We start from the raw sequence: 16,902 nt of genomic DNA on the forward strand, positions 1-16,902 counted from the left end.
TAAAGTTCTCAGGTTATATCATGGTCAGCCCTTCCCCCAAGCCCAGCTCAGAGTCAGCCTTGAATGAGGGATCCAGGGGCTCAAAGGAGAGAAAGATCATTGGCGGTTAGAGTGCTCAGAGAACATTTCATGGAGGAGAGAGTGTTCTGTCTGGGTTTGAGCAAATGGGAAGGATTTTGAGAGGTACAGACAAAACACAAAACTTGAGTGTGGCAAAATGGAAAAAGTACTGGATCTGGGCCAGGAAGACAGGTAAAAAAGACGCAACACTTGTGAGCTGGAGGATTCTGGAAGCGGCTCAGTCTCCGAGTCTGTTTCCTCATTTGTAGTAAAGGAACAATAACAGCTATAATATCTATCCCACAAGGCTGCTGGAACTGAGGCCAACTTTAAAGCAGTTTATAATGATAATGATAGCATGTATATATAGCACCTTAAGTTTTATAAAGAATAATAAATAAATAAGGTTTATAAAGCTTTACAAATATTACTTCATTTTTATCCTCACAATAACCCTAGCAGGTACACACTATCATTTTCCTATTGTAAAGATGAGGAGGAGCAGCCGGGTGGTGCAGTGAATAGAGCACCGGCCCCGGAGTCAGGAGGACCTGAGTTCAAACCAGCCTCAGACACTTAACACTTAACTAGCCATGTGACCTTGGGCAAGTCACAACCCCAATTATTGCCCTGCCTTCCCCCCTCCAAAATAAAAAAAGATGAGGCAACTGAGGGGAGTAGAAGTTAAGTGATTTACCCAGGGTCACTAAGCTAAGTAAGTGCATGAAGTAAGATTTGAATTCAAGTCTTCCTAACCCTAGCTCTTATGCTCTATCCAGTATCCACTGCACTGTCTAGCTATTATTTCTTCATATATATTATACATATATGGGAAAACTGTGTGACATAGTAAGAAGAGAGTTGGATTTTGAGTCAGGGCATCTTGGGATCCAATCATTATTTTGGCAGTCAAGCTACACAAGAGTGAGGAAGACACACCCTCCCTGGGTCTCAGGGGACTTTGAGATTTACTTGTTAATTTATAATTTTCTATCTGTGTCAGTGGAGGAAGTTCTAGCACATAGGGTCATGAGCTCTTGAAGTGTTAGTATATTGTTTTAAAATAATTAGCAGTAGACATAAACTTTGGCCTCTAAAGACTAGAATATGAACTCTCTGATATCAAGCAGTTAGGCATAAGGAAGCATAGAAAGAATAAGGAGAAGAAGGGAGGGAGGGAGGGAGGAAGGAAGGAAGGAAGGAAGGAAGGAAGGAAGGAAGGAAGGAAGGAAGGAAGGAAGGAAGGAAGGAAGGAAGGAAGGAAGGAAGGAGGGAGGGAAGGAAGGAGGGAGGGAAGGAAGGAGGGAAGGAGGGAGGGAGGGAAAGAAGGAAGGAAGGAGGGAAGGAGGGAGTGAAGGAAGGAAGGAAGGGAGGGAGGAAGGAAGGAAGGAAGGAAGGAGGATAAGCATTTATTAGGAATGCTGCCTTTAGAATGGAATGCCATTTACCTTTCACATGGTAGTCTGATCTCTTATGTCAGCTCTTAGAACAGAAGTCAACTTTCTTTGTATCGTGGATCCCTTTGGCAGTCTGGTGAAGCCTAGGGACCCCTTCTTAGAATAATGTTTTTAAATGTATAAAATAAAATGCATAGGATTATAGAGAAAACTTATCATTTTGAAATACAGTTATCAAAATATTTTTCAAAGCAAGTTCAAATGACCCAGATTGAGAATGACTATCTTAGGTGATGGGAACCATATTTTATAGTTCTCTTTGTTCCCCAGAATATCTTTGTCATACTGGGTTAGCAAAGTCAAAACTGAAAAATAAAAATGGCCATAAGTGATACTGTCAATTGAATTGAAACAACTCTGACAATAGTGTTCCTGTTCTTATATCCATCATTAGTTAAATGGGGTTAATTTTTCTCAAGGCTGGCATATAGTCAGCATTTAATAAATGCTTGTTGATTGATTGATTCATTCATTCATTCCATGATTCACTATTTGCTTTATTTTTTTTTATATTTTATTTTTGCTTTATTATTTTGCTTCCCTGAGCCTTTGGCATACAAAACTGGTCTATAAAGTTCCCATCAGGAATGCAAAGGCCAGAGAAAGACTACTATGGTTTCCCCTCTCCCTGTCAGGGTTCTGTTTCCCATGTGTTCTGGGTCATACTGACCAATCATTAAAGAGGCATTGACATTGAGATCCAAACTGGCCATTCTGAAGAACAAGCCTGTGGGAGGCCTGCACAGATCATTGAATACTCCTTGTTCTGAAAGAGAGACACAAGTGAATCACAGGTAATGAAATGACCCAGAACTTTTTAATTAAAAAAAAAAAAGAAACATTCAAAATAAGAAATCCATCATATTCAAATAACAAAATTTTCTCTTCCCCAGCATTCAATGATCTCATACATAGCCACTCAGTACAGTGGCTGTAAGAGTTAGGAGAAATGTCTTCTGCTGAGAACTCCTCTGAGTCATCAAAACTTACTGAGGGGGCGTTCTATGGCCTGCATGTCTTGCTTTCTGTCAGATAGTAATGGGTTGTAAGAGGTTAGAGAGCTTTGTACTTGCTAATATGTTTTACTTTCCAGGTAAAAAGGCCTCCACCTAGTAAGAAAAATAGATAGAAGATATATACATGTGTGTATGTGTATGTATATATATTCCCATACATATACACATGCATAAATATGCACACATATATATGTATGTGTGTGCATATGTGCACATATATGTGTAAGTACATACATGCATATATATTCACATACCTTCTCAGAAAGGCTCTTTTAGGAGTAATTCTTTTTTTTCTAAATTTTTTTTTAATTTTTTGCTTTTTTTGGAGGGGAGAGGGTAGGGCAATTGGGGTCAAGTGACTTGCCCAAGGTCACACAGCTAGTTTTTGTGTTAAGTGTCTGAGGCCAGATTTGAACTCAGGTCCTCCTGACTCCAGGGCCGGTGCTCTATTCACTGCAACACCTAGCCACCCCCCAGGAGTAATTCTTAAGGTGGGGATCAAAGTCACCTTCAGCGGGCTGCTAGGACAGGTATCAGGGATCTGTCATCATTGTTGGGTGACTGGGGTGGCATAGGTTCTGAGGTGTTGGACTTTTAGCCAAGAAGATCCAAGTTCAAATTCTGCTTATTAGCTATCACTTTACCTATCCCAGCCCCTCTATCCATCATGGATAGGAATCAACCAACTTTTAGTACTTTCCCTTTGACTTCTTGAAGTCTGCCCTGGGCACTGCTTAGCTTGACTGTTAAGTGGCCCAACCCTGTGATCGATCCAAATATCTGTATTGCTCACCCTTACTTCTATAATGTCATTACTATTTGTCTTATTGGGTATATTTACACTTATAATAATAACTTAATAATAATAAATAATAATTATAATATAATAATAATATTTACTAAGCCCTTTCATTTTTTATGAAGCACATTGCACACATTCTGTCATTTGGGCCTCACAATAGCACTATTAGAGGTTGGTACTACAAATTTCATTCACATTTTATGGACAAGGAAACAGGCTGAAAGAGGTTAGGTGACTAACCCCTAGACACAGAGCCAGTGTCAGAATGCCCAGCTGATGGTCATCTACTTTGTTTCCTTGCTACTATAAGCACTGCTATAAATATTTTGGGATACCTGGGGCCTTCTTTCTTTGACTTCTTAGAGGTACATGTCTAATAATAGGCCAAAGTCATGAACATCTTAGTCATATTCTTAACATAACTCCAGATTGCTTTCCAGTCAATAGACCACATTTAAACTGGGATATTTATGAAGTGGCATCATTTGATGGAGGATGATGAGGATAGAGAAAGAACTCAAGACCTTGTGATATAGGGTTGAGAAGGACTAGGGATGCTTAGCTAGGCAATGAGAAGACTTAAGTGGGGCATCATAGCTATTTGTAAATATCTGAAAGATTGTTGTCTAGAAGGATTAGACATGTTCTACCTGACCCCAGGAAGCAAAATTAGAAACAATTTGTACAACTAACAGAGGGGCAAACTGAAGCTACATGTAAGGAAAAAAAACTTCTTAGAAATTATTTTCTTTGATCCAACAATACTACTATTAGGCCTGTATCCCAAAGAGATCATAAAAAAGGGGGGAAACCTACATGTACAAAAATATTTATATCAGCTATTTTTATGCTGGCAAAGAATCGGAAATTGAGGGGATGCCCATCAATTGGGGAATGGCTGAACAAGTTGTGGTGAATGAATGGAATGGAATATTATTGTGCTATAAGAAATGATGAGCAGGCAGATTTCAGAAAAAAGATTTACACTAACTGGAAAGATTTACATAAACTGATGCTGAGTGAAGTGAGCAGAACCAGGAGAACATCGTACACAATAACAGCAATATTGTGCAATGATCAACTGGGACTGATTTAGCTCTTTTCAGCAATACAATGATCTAAGACAAGTCCGAAAGACTCATGATAGAAAATGCTATCCACATCCAGAGAAAGAACTGATGGAATCTGAATGCAAATCTAAGCATACTATTTTCACTTTATTTTTTCACAGTTTTTTTCCTTTTGTTCTGTTTTTTTCTTTCATAACACAACTAATATGGAAATATGTTTTACATGATTTCACATATATAACCTATGTCAAATTGTTTATTGTCTTAGGGAGGAGGGAGAAGAGAGAGAGGGAGAAAATTTAGAACTCAAAATTATATTTAAACAAAAGAATGCTAAAATTTGTCCTTACATGTCATTGAAAAAAATAAATACTATTTAAAAGAAAAAAAGAAATGACAGGTATTCGAAAGGAGAGGTTGTGCATTCCCCATCATAAGAGGTTCTCATGTAGAAAGTGAATGAGCATTTGTCACAGATAAGGAGTCTTACTCAGATACGGGTTAAAGCGAATGATTTCTGAGGTCCCTTCTGGTTCAGATTCTGCAATTCTGTGTCATGGAAACAGGTTAAGATATTGAACTATCTCCCCTAGCTTCTGGCTGCCAGGAGCTGCAAATATTGGCTTTGTTTCCCATTGTGAAGACTAGACATATCAGGATTAATGCTAATCAGGACAGGAAATCAAAGAACTCTCTAGACAATGCCAGAGATCCCTACACCATCCAGGCCTTCCACTGAGCGTTAGGTTAATACGTCTGCCCTGGTTGTCAGGCCATAACAGGTATGGTTGAGAAAACAGAGAAGGACTTGGAAGGCATCATCAAGGACAAAGCTGTCACTGTATGACACAAAATCATGATTACCCAGGCCTTCCATATTCTCTGTGCCCAAGGCCTCAGGCAGCTTACAGCACAGTTTGGCACATGAGGTTCCCCAGCAACACATAAAACAGGGGGGAAACAAATAAAGATAGATACACAGGGAAAGCCACCCATGAGCAACAGTCCCCTGGAGCCATGGTACTGCCAAGAAAGGGCCTTCCCTGGCTTTGTTATTCTCTCTCTCTCCCTCTCTCTCCTTCCAACACAGCTCTAATACAGCATAATAGACTTGCCTAGAGGTTCTGGCTTTCTCTGTTTTTACAGGCTGCCTACAGGCAGCCTCAGAGTGGGAGAGGGGCTGGTGCTGTCATCAGGACTTTTGGCAGCAGCTGCTGCCTTCCTTCCCCACAGGTCAACTGCCTTGCTTCTCTGGTTATTGCAACATTGTCCAGGAGATCTTGTCTGGCCAGGATGTGCTTTTGTGGGGCCCCAAAAAGGAACTTTCCATATTCTCTCAGGACCGTCTGACCAAACAGGAAAGACATAATTTCTTGTCATTTCTCTGAAGATGCTTTTTCCTCCCTCCAGGGATCCTATGGGCCTAATCAGGACACATCCATTGTTTTAGAGGGAAGATTATTTTCCCTCCACACACTTCATTATTCAGAAGTGCTTATGATACTTGAGTGGTATGGGAGAAAGAGCCACAGACGCGCAGAGTGGGAAGAGAGCTTGGAGATTCCATCTTCGGCTCCTACATCTTAAAGATGAGGAAGTGGAGTCTCAAAGAAGCCAAGGTCATACAGGGAATTAATGAGAGGCCAAGGACTAGAATGCAGATCTTCGGATTCCCAGGCCCAGCTCTTTCTACCACACTGTCCCAACTAACCCTGGACTGTCCTTCCAGAGCCTCTCTTCTGATGAGGTCCTTTTCCTCAATGAGATTCTGATCTTGGGTTACTCCCAGGCAAATGGGAACACGCATTTGTAAGACAGCTGATGGAGAGGGGGGCATGTCAGCGCTACAGTCTGTGTCATAGAACAGAGCATTTCTCTGTGCAAAAAAAGAACTGACCCGTCTGGGGCCTGTGCCCATGACCTTGACCTCATTAGCGCTGACAGTGAATGGAGACACTTGCCAGGGCTGCAGCAACACAGAGGATGTTACCAAGGGGAACCAAAGGCAGGAGGGCCAGATGCAGCTGGGAACCTGAGCTGCATTGCTCCTTCGTGGGTCCACTGCCCTACTCCCCCCCACCTTGTTTCTTAACATATTCTTTATCTATCTTTTCACAGTCTGGCTATGAAATAAATGAAACCAAGAGACAGTGGAACATTTAGTTTTGTTTTATGTCTGGGGCATTTCAGAGGCAATCCTGTATAACGTAGCTAGAAGACAGTGTAATCTGGGGAAAAGATTCAGAGATGGGGGGGGGGGCGAAGCAAACACCACTGGCCTTTTATGTTATGACTACTTGGAAATAATTTTTGGTAACTCCATTGTCACATCCACCCACAAAGGAGAAGGGAACAAGCATTTATTAAGCACTTACTGTGTACCAGGCATTGTTCCGAGTGCTTACAAATATCTTATTTTATCCTCACAATAACCCTGAGAGATAAATGCTATTATGAACTCCATTTATGAACTTTACATTTTACGAGGAAACTGAAGCAAGGAGAGGTTAAGAGACTGGCCCAAGGTCACACAGGTTGCAAGTGTCTGAGGCCAGAATTGAACTTGGATTTTCCTGATTCTAGGTACCTAGTTGGAGTTTCCCTTACCTCCTAATAAAGTATGTTTTCAAACTAAGTAGGAAAAAACACTGACTCTGATGTCAAAGGATATGGGTTCAAATACAGCCTCTGACACCATCTTGTGACCTTGGGTGAGTCACTTGGGGTGAGTCTCTGGGCCTCAGTTTCCTCATCTGTAAAATGGAAGACTGGACTAGATGGCCTCCTTCCAGCTCTGTATCTATGATTCTCTGATCTAATATCATTCCTTGTCTCTTTGGATAAATATGGGCCAGTCACTGTTTTCCCTCCCAGGTGCATTTATACTTACAGCTCAAGCTCTTTTTGGGGAATGAAAGTCTGTGTCCCTCGGGAAAGCAGTTTAATGTTTCACTGGGTTCTGTTCTTCTGTTTCAAGACTAATAATATTTGAAGTTTCAGAAACTCCCCTGTGATGCTGTAAGGACCCCAAATGAGAACAGGGAAGTGCCTCATTAGGTTGAGAACTGAAAAAGGGTTTCTGTTCACAAATTGAATAATTTGCTGACCGCTCAGCAATATTAGGGGAGCAGTAGCCAAGCCTCAAGCAGAAGGGCCTGTGTTTCTCCAGGAGAACATGTGCTCTGCATAACTCTGTCTTGTTGCTGCAGAATCTGTGTAAAATTGAGTGTGGAGTTTGAGGTTGTTGAGTTTGATTTTTTAATGTAGTCGTCATGGTGATCATGAAAATGGCAATGGTATAGACCTAGCCCAGTGGGACTAGACACTCAAAACTCTTCCTGGGGCTATCACCAAGAAACAGGCAGTACTGCTGACCCAGAGAGTCCTCTCGCCCTGGTCCAGTCAGGTTGACCTTCCTGGTAGCTAGCCTCTTATGGGATATTGTTTGAGTGGTTCCCTCACCTCTAATTGTAACATCTGGTATATTAAGATTTGCAAAGCACCTCACATCCATTATCCTATTTGATTCTCAAAAGAACCCTGAGAAGTGGGTGCTACAGATATTAGCCAATTTTATGGATGAGGAAACTGACTTGGGAGCTAAATAACTTACCTGTGGTCATATGGCTAGTGACAGAGAAAAGATTTGAACTCAGGTCTCAGCTGACTTCAAGGCTCTTTCCATTATACCAGGCATAGTATAAATTGCATAGTATAAATATGTGTGTGTGTACACACATACACAAATGTATATACATGTATATATACATAGGTGCGTGCACACATATATTTATACATGTATGTACACACGTGTTACAATGTACAGGTTACGGTAGTAATGTATTGATATATGACATATGTGTGTTAAATAGTGTGTGTGTATATGTGTATGTAGGTTTCTTTTGTTTTTATATTGCCTTTGTTTCTGAATCTATCCTTCCCTACCAAATGAGCCTTCCTTTATTAAAAAGGGGGAGAAAGGAATGAAAAGAGAAAGAAGGGAAAAAATACACTTCAACAAAACTAATCAACTGAATCTGATAGTATTTGCAATGTTTCATACCCATAGTCCCCCTAGCTTTACAAAGAAGAAAGTAAGCTACATTTTCTTGTCTCTTTTTGGCTATAAACTTTCTCATCAAGCAGATTCTCTTTCTGGGACTGCCTTGTATCTGAAATTTCACCATTAGATATTTATTCCATTGGATTACTACTCCTATGGCATTTTTTTAAATGAAGAGGCCTTCTAAGAGGAGTAATACATAATGTACTCACACCTTACTCACATTCTCACATTTCTTTCTCCTTTTATTATTAGTTGAAAACTGAGAGAATGGAAGTTTTGATAGTGCGGTGGGAGAAGAGAATTATAATTTTGGAGAATAAGGCTGAGAGGTCTGAACAGGATTCCACATTGGGTAGAATGTAGGTCCTACGTACTGTAGAGTGGGAGGGAGGGAAACAAGTGGGTGAATTGTGAAATAAACCTATCGACTGATCACTTTTGCCAGGGGCAGAAGCTATAATCCAGGGATGCTGGCTTGATGATTTGGGGTATGTGACCAGATTATATAAATATAAAGCTAGTGACAGAATGAAGCTGCAAACAGCAGTTAGACAAGACTCAGAATGCTGCTATTAGAAAATCAGCCTCAGACTGTCAGCTCAGGGCTGCTTCTGTCTATCACCTCTGAATCACTTCATCTTCTCTCTGGCTGCGACTTAGCCCTGCCAGTCACATCCCATCAGCCAGCCCCACCATTTGGGAGCCCCTGAAAGATATGACCTACTTTAAGCCAGTTTCAGCTTTGAACAAGATTCATATTTATGTATGGATTTCTCCATGATGGTGCCTCTCCCCATCCCAGCATAGCATTGCTTATAAAGTAAGCTGTTGGGTCCAGGGAGTTAAAAGGTGTGTCTCTCCACCTTTAACATTTATTAAACTCCAGCTATGTGCCCAGAAGTGCTAAATACAAAAATTGAATCAGACACAGGCCCTACCCTCATGAAGTTTATAATCTAGTAGGAGAAATGGCACATACTCAGATAATGATAGTGTTGATCCTGCTATCAAATAGGGAAGCAGTTTTGAGTATGTGGGTCACTGGAATGGCCTCCTACTTGGCCTCCTTGTCTCCCCGCTCTTCCAACTCCAATTCTGGGTGGTTCAATGGATGGAGCCTTGGGGGATTGCAGTCAGACAGAACTGAATTCAAATTCCCATTACCCTGAGCTCCTTGAAAGCAAGAACTATTGTGTATATGTGTGTGACCAGGGGAAGGGGTGGGCTGGTGGTGGTGGCATTTGCTGGCTTGTGGCCTGTCTTTGAATCTCCAGAGTTTAAAAGGTACAATGTCTGCTACATAGAAGACACTTAATAAATACTAATTAAATGATTGAATTCCTAGCTTTGTGACCCTGGGCAAAGTTTTCCCTTTTGTTTCCTCATTTGTAAAGTGGAGATTTTAGCATCTACTTCATCTGACTGTAATGAAGATAAGTTAACATAATATGTGGGAAATCCTTGGTAAACTTTAAAGCAATGTGTGGATGCTAGTTTATTAGTACTAGTATTATCTTCTATATCACTGACAGGTTAATCTTTCCTAAAAACTACCCAGTCAAGTCCAAACTCTTCTAACAATTTTTGTAGTCTCTTCACAATCCGCCCCAACCCAACCTATTCCACTTGCATCCTTTTCCTAACAGTTAAGTGAGTTAGCAAGGTGATACTGGGCCTGGAATCAGAAAAAACTGAATTGAAATCCAGCCTCAGTCCATAACTAGCTGTGTGACCCTAGGCAAGTCACTTAACCTCCATCTGCTTCAGTTTTCTCAACTGTAAAATGGGAATAAAATAGTACCTCCCCAACAGTGTTGTTGTGAGGATCAAATGAGATAATATCTGTAAAGTGCTTAGCACAAGACCTGGCGTATAGTAGGTGCTTAATAAATACATGTTTTCTCTCTTCCAATATGAACTGTCTTGTTCTAGGCAAGCCAAGTGCTACTCTCCCTGATGCATATCAGGCTCATTCCTACCTCTATGGCTTGTTTGAAATGTCTTTCCCAAACCCTCCTCCTCCTTGCTAATCTAAATTCTACTTACTGTTCAATACCCAGTTCCATTCTTACCACCTCTATGAAGCCTTCCCTTACTAATCCAGCCTGAACTAATCTGTAATTATAAAACCAGAGAATATCAGGGCTGGAAGCAAGTTTAGAGATCATGTACTCCAACTCTTTCATTCTATTTGTTGTTCAGTCATTTCAGTCTTGTCCGACTCTTTGTGACCTCATTTGGGGTTTTCTTGGCAAAGATACTGGAGTGGTTTGACAGGAAACTGAGGCAACAGGGTTAAGTGACTTTCCTGGGATCACACAGCTAATAAGCATCTGAGGCCAGATTTGAACTCAGGTCTTCCTCCATGCCCAGCCCTCTATCCCATGTAGCTGCCCAATCTCATTGTGTAGGTGAAGAAATTGAAGCTTAAGAAGGGACTTACCCAAGTCACTATGCCCAGTTCCTCCATCCCACACCCTTTTTCCTTCTCTTCCCCCTCAATACCATGCTCCACAGCCAAGAGAGACTCGGCAAGATTGCAGAATCAGCCTCATGCTCCACCCTTCCAGACCCACAAGTCTGTTTTAGGGAAAGGATTCAATGTCAGTCACTTGCATACCTACCTGTAAATCTGTCACTGCATTTCCTTTCCTGGGGGCATTCGTACATGAAGCCTTTGGCTTCTGATTGGAACCAGAGCCCCAAAATCTATATCGTCTGATAGAGAATGTTCAGGCATCAGTGAGCAGCTCGAGGAAGGTTTTGGTGTCAGTTGATGGTCAGCAATGGGAGGGAGGGGAACTGAGCTCTTCCCTGGTGACTGGGGAATGTCATTGTGCAGGAAGCTACAATTTATAAAGTCAACCTCATTCCATCTCTTTCATCTAGATGAGGGGTTCTTAACCTAGGGATTTGAGAGGGTTTGTGAAACTTGGATGGAGAAAAAGAAAATTACATTCACTAACCCGTAACTGAAATCAAGCATTTCCTGATGCATATAGATATACATATATACATATATAATATATGTCTGTATGTTGTCTCTTCTGTTCATTTGTAAGCTCCTGGAGGTCAGGGACTGTCATTTGCCTCTTTTTGTGTCCCCAGTGCTCAGCACAGTTCTCCACACATAGTAAGTGCTTAATAAATGTTTATTGATTGAACGATTAATAGAATGGACTCATAGGCTTCGTCAGACTGCCAAAGGCAACCATGATACTCAAAAGGATAAGAAGGCCTGATCTAGAGCAGAGCTTCTTAAACTTTTTCCATTCAAGACCCCTATCAACACTTCTTAAACTGTGGCTCTTGGGTCACAACCCAGAGTTTAAGAAGCATTCTAGAGAGTCCTCAATGGCCTCCTACATGTTTACATAGTCTGAATGGCTTAAGAAACTTAAATTCTTTGGTTCTCGTGTCATAAGGGAGTAGGGGCTATGATCTTGAGCCAGAAAAAGCAACAGCTGTACATCCATCAAGGAGGGTATGCTGATGTTTGTTTTCTTTTTGAGAAAATATTTGGAGTTTTGGTTCAATTCAATTCAACAAACAGTCCTGCTCCTGTTCTAGGAGACAGAAGGAGAGAGCCTGGTCCCCACCCTGAAAGAACTTGGTTGGAAAATCAGGTTTAATTCATTATCCTCTAATGAAAAACAGGACAACATATAACTCAGTACCAAATAAGGGCGTAGAGGCAGTAAATGCTGAGGGAGATACAAACATTAAATCAGACTTAGACACTCTCTGCCCAATGGAGTTTTTGCAGTCTAACAGGGGAAAGAGCACACATACACAACTAGCTCTAATGCTGGTTTGCCAATGACAGGATAGTTCAGAGGAGGGAAATGTCATGAAAGGGTGGGACAGTCAAGAGAAACTCCACAGGACTGTAGAATCAGGAATCTAGAGCAACAAAAGACCTTCGAAGTCATCTGTGCAATTCTTCTAAGGAGATGGAGACCCAGAGAGATTGACTTGCCCAAAGTGATACAGTTAGTAAGTGGCAGAGACAGAATTCAAATCCAGGTCTATCTAAAACTCAATGGTCTTTCCGGAGTGGGATTTGAGCTAGACCTTGAAGGACAAGCACGATTTTATCAAGCAAAGGGAGGAAAGGGGGACATTTCAGTGGGAAGAAATGGTGTGAGTTTTATTTCCCAAAAGAAAAAAATGTTGCAGTTTCCGATCTCCTTGTCCTGAACCCTGACAAGAACTGGGTAGATTGTCCTCCCAGAAACCTTCCCACCCCATTAGCTCTTTTTGCTTCCAGCAAGATGAGAACCTGCATGCCTCAGCCTTGGTGAGAGGTTGAGAGAAATGAGGTCTCTGGAATTCATTTGCATCTTCAAGTGTGTTTTAGACTGTGATTGCATATTCTATCCTTTCATGGCAGTAAAGGCAATCAGATTTCTTCCTTAAAAAGAAGTGCGCAGTTCCCAGAAGACCTAGGGGAGGGGAGGGGAGGGGCAGCTTGTCCTGGTGCGGTTCTTTCAGGTGTCCTTCAGAAGGCTGGGAGCTATGAGGGGCCAACCCTTTCATCTCCAAGATAGGCCAATAGAATGGGGGAAGGGTATGGTACTCCAGGGTACCCTTGTCACTTAAAGAAACTGAGGCCCCAAAACAGAATGGTTATTCAAATTAAATCAAGTTAAAACTGGAATGGTCTGGTGTAGTAGAAAGATTCCTGGATTAGGAGTTCATATACTGCCTCTGACACTTACTAGTTGTGTGACCTTGGGAAAGTCACTTAACTTCTCTGGGACTCATTTTCCTCATCCATTAAAAGGGATCCCAAGGAGGACTGGGATACTTATCTCCAAGGGTTGTTATAAGCATGAAATGAAATAACATTCATTTACTAGGTCAGCTAGGTGACTGGGCCTGGAGTCAGGAAGATTCATCTTCCTGAGTTCAAACCTTGCCTTTGTCACTTGCTCCTTGTGTGACCCTAGTGATGTAAGCTTTTTGTGCCTCAGTTCCCTCATCTGTAAAAGGAGAAGGTTAATCTAATGTGCCTTCCATATGGGAAAGAGATGAATTGTAGAATATTACAAGAAGTCAAATAGATTATCTAATCGGAACCCCTCATTTAAGATATAGAGGTCACCACACACACACACAACTTCCACTGGAAAACTACCCCAGGTTCAAGATCTTTTGTGCGTCCAATTCTACCCATAAACTATTGCTATGAGCCCCTACTTATGTATTTATTTTTGCTAGTCAACTTAATTAAATCAGAAATAAAGGCATTTGATGGCTTTTGCTAGGGTGGGGAACCTGCAGCCTAGAGGGCACACATGGCCTTCTAGGTCCTTGGGTGCAACCTTTTGACTGAGTCCAAGTTTTACAGAACAAATCCTTTTATTAAGGGGATTTGTTCTGTGACATTTAGATTCAGTCAAAGGGCTGCATTTGAGGAGCTACAGGGCCATGTGTGGCTTCAAGGCTGCAGGTTCCCCACCTCTGCAGTATAATAAGAAAGGTAGCAAGTAAATGTTTTCTCCATAATTCTATTTTATAAATACATATTCCATTAGTGGGAAAAGTGGACACACCCAGGGAAGAGATGCAGACCAACACATTAAGGGCATGTATGACAAGGACATATATGGAAGGACATACATCTAGGGGATACATGTTCTCAGGGCATGCAAAGGTATAAAGAGTAAACTCATGCCTCCAGCACTTCAAGACCATTGATGTGCCTGAGAGTGCCTTTGAACTACTCCCACTGGTCTCACTTCTAGTCATTGCTCTGCCAGACACAGTCACGGAGCGTTCAACTTTTGGCTTCAATGGCGGTATCACTTCTTCTCTATATGACAAAGAGTGGGTTTTGTCATCTGTTGATTATCTTAGAGCCCAGAGATTTATACTTCAGCTCCTTTAGGGAGTCAAGCTCTTTATACATTCAATATTAGACTCGGGAAACACCCTCTTCAACTCCCCAACCCCACACCCCCCTCCCCAACACACTGCTGCTATTTCTCCATAGAGAAAGGGAGACCTGTCAGTAACCAGCATCTTAGCTAAGGGTACCTTTTATCTTCAAAAGCTCTATAAGAGACAAACTTTTTTGGAACCCATGATACCTAACCAACTAAACAGAGACACCAGAGGCATTTAATTTGTCTCTGAAGCTAATTCTTTCTACTAGGAAGGATCCATATACTTATCCTAAGCCTCTATCTGATTTAGGGTTAGAAAGTCCTTGAAATTGCTAACACTTCTATGTGGATCTTATGCCCCCAAACCCATTTCAGGGAGCTCTATCAAAGAAACCTTACATAAATATCTGGGTCTGAAACACCTGGATTTTTCTAACACCAAGATTCTTTAAGAAAATGAAAGGGGGGGGGTGCCTAGATGGTGCAGTGAATAGAGCACCAGCCCTGGAGTCAGGAGGACCTGAGTTCAAATCTGACCTCAGGCACTTAACTCTGAAAAAAAAACTAGCCGTGTGACCTTGGGCAAGTCACTGAACCCCAATTGCCCCTCCGAAAAAAAAAAGCAAAAGAAAATTAAAGGGGGGGGGGAGCCTGCCGCCGTGGACAAGAGACAATAAGCTTTAGGTGGAGCCTCACTGAGGTATTGCCTTCTGCCTCTTTGTCCCAGAAGAAATAGGATAGTATTTTTTGTAAAGCATTTAGCACAGTTCCTGGCACATAATAGATTTCACATAAATGCTTATTTCTCTTTTCCCAAACTCCTGTCTTTATAATGTATACATGGCTAGCAACGAGCCATTCTACAGACAGAGCAGCTAGGTGATTCACTAGAGTGACAGTCCTTGAGTCAGGAAGACCTGAGCTCAAATCCGGTCTCAGACATTTATTAACTGTGCGATGCTAGTGAAGTCACTTCACCCTATTTGCCTCAGTTTCCTCATCTGCAAAATGAGCTGGAGAAGGAAATGGGATGCCATTCCAGTGTCTCTGCCAAGAATACCCCAAATGGGGTCATAAAGAATCAGACATGACTGAAGTGACTGAATAACAACATACAGATAAGGAAATTGAGGCCTGGATAAGGAATTAATCCAAAGGCAGAAAGCTAGTAAGGAAACAGAGCCAAGCCTAGAATACAGATCTGACTCCTAGTCCACACCTAGGCTCTTCTCAACACATCATGATGCTTCTTCGTGAACACCAAACTGAGTGAGAATTTAACTTAGGTAGGGAGGTCCTGACAGTTCATTCATTGAGTCAACAGCAAACCTAGGCTTCAAATCTTAACTAAGGGAGCTCAGAGTGGCCTGAGTGGAGGGAGGGGAGGGGAGAGGAAGGGAGCCAGCCCCTTGTGTGCTACACATTCTGAACAAAGAAGGCCATGTGCTACCTTGAGTCATCTGGCCCTGGGCTTCTTGTGGCCATCTGCTAGTTTCAGAATAGGGCACTGGAGCCATAGGGACCAACTCCAAGTATTTTCTCTCATTGCCGTCTGGAGAGACAGTCTGGGTTCAAGTAGGCCAGAGACCATAATAGTTCAGTCTGCCCTGGCTCCAGTCTATTGAAATATCTCTACTCTTTCAAAAAACACACAAAAAAGCAGGCATGTCTATTAACATGCAGATGGGGAGTAAAAAGAGGGGGCCATGAGGAGGAGAAAAGTCTCCCCTCTCCAAGTTTAAATAAAACTGAGAATGACTTCAAACAGTAATTGTCATTCTCTCACTAGAAAGGGGACAATCTTTAAGCTCCCTGCAATTGACAAGCTGTGTGACCTTGGATGAATCACTTTCTTTCTCTAGATCTGTTTCCTCGTCTGTAAAATGGGAAAAATTACACAACCTTTGAGATTTCTTCCAGCTCTAACATTCTATGATGCCCCAAAGGCTCCACAAGAACAGAAAGAATGTTTTTTTCCATTCTTGGAGTCATTGCCAGTAAAGGCTCATTAGTCCAACTTGGATGGTGCAGCCTCAAAAAAAAATAGCAATTCTTGCAAAAATAAACATTTTCTATAATATGGTCCTCTATATAATAATAACAATAACTTATAATGTTCAGTTGCCAAGTATTTATTATCTACTATGTGTTAGTTACTGGAGATGCAATAAAAAAGAGTCCTTGCCCTCAGGAAGCTTTTGGGAGAAATAGCCTGTGTATATATAAGGAGATACAAAGTATATATAGTCAGAATATGAATTCCTCAAAAGCACCTCACTATACAAAACTGCACAATAAAAATCACAGAGTTTATGGGGAAAATGAGGTTAGAGACACATAACTCTCAAAAATTTCATCAGTGACACATTTAACAAAAAAAAGAATCCTTCCTTCATTTCTTTTTTCCTTCCCTCTCTTTTTCTTCCCTTCCTCCCCCTCCTTCCCTCCCTCCTCTTTCCTTCCTTCCTTCCTTCCTTCTTTCCTCCCTTTCTTCTTCTTTCCTTCCTTCCCTCCTTCTTTCCTTCCTTCCTTCCTTCCTC

The 16,902-nt window shown here is 41.6% G+C and overlaps 1 long non-coding RNA gene across 1 annotated transcript in view; it reads right to left on the bottom strand.

Annotated features, from left to right (window-relative positions):
* Window positions 1-1,945: 1,945 nt before the first annotated feature.
* The window catches only part of LOC138168522 (uncharacterized), a 178,609-nt gene continuing 163,652 nt past the window's right edge, over window positions 1,946-16,902 (bottom strand). The window contains exon 3 of the long non-coding RNA XR_011170117.1: window positions 1,946-2,283. This is a non-coding gene — a long non-coding RNA (uncharacterized lncRNA). The remainder of the gene's footprint in view (window positions 2,284-16,902) is intronic.

This window comes from Petaurus breviceps, unplaced genomic scaffold, assembly GCF_028583685.1.
Source record: "Petaurus breviceps papuanus isolate PSGF00001 unplaced genomic scaffold, PetGlider_PUasm1.0 37, whole genome shotgun sequence".
Taxonomy (NCBI): Eukaryota; Metazoa; Chordata; class Mammalia; order Diprotodontia; family Petauridae; genus Petaurus; species Petaurus breviceps.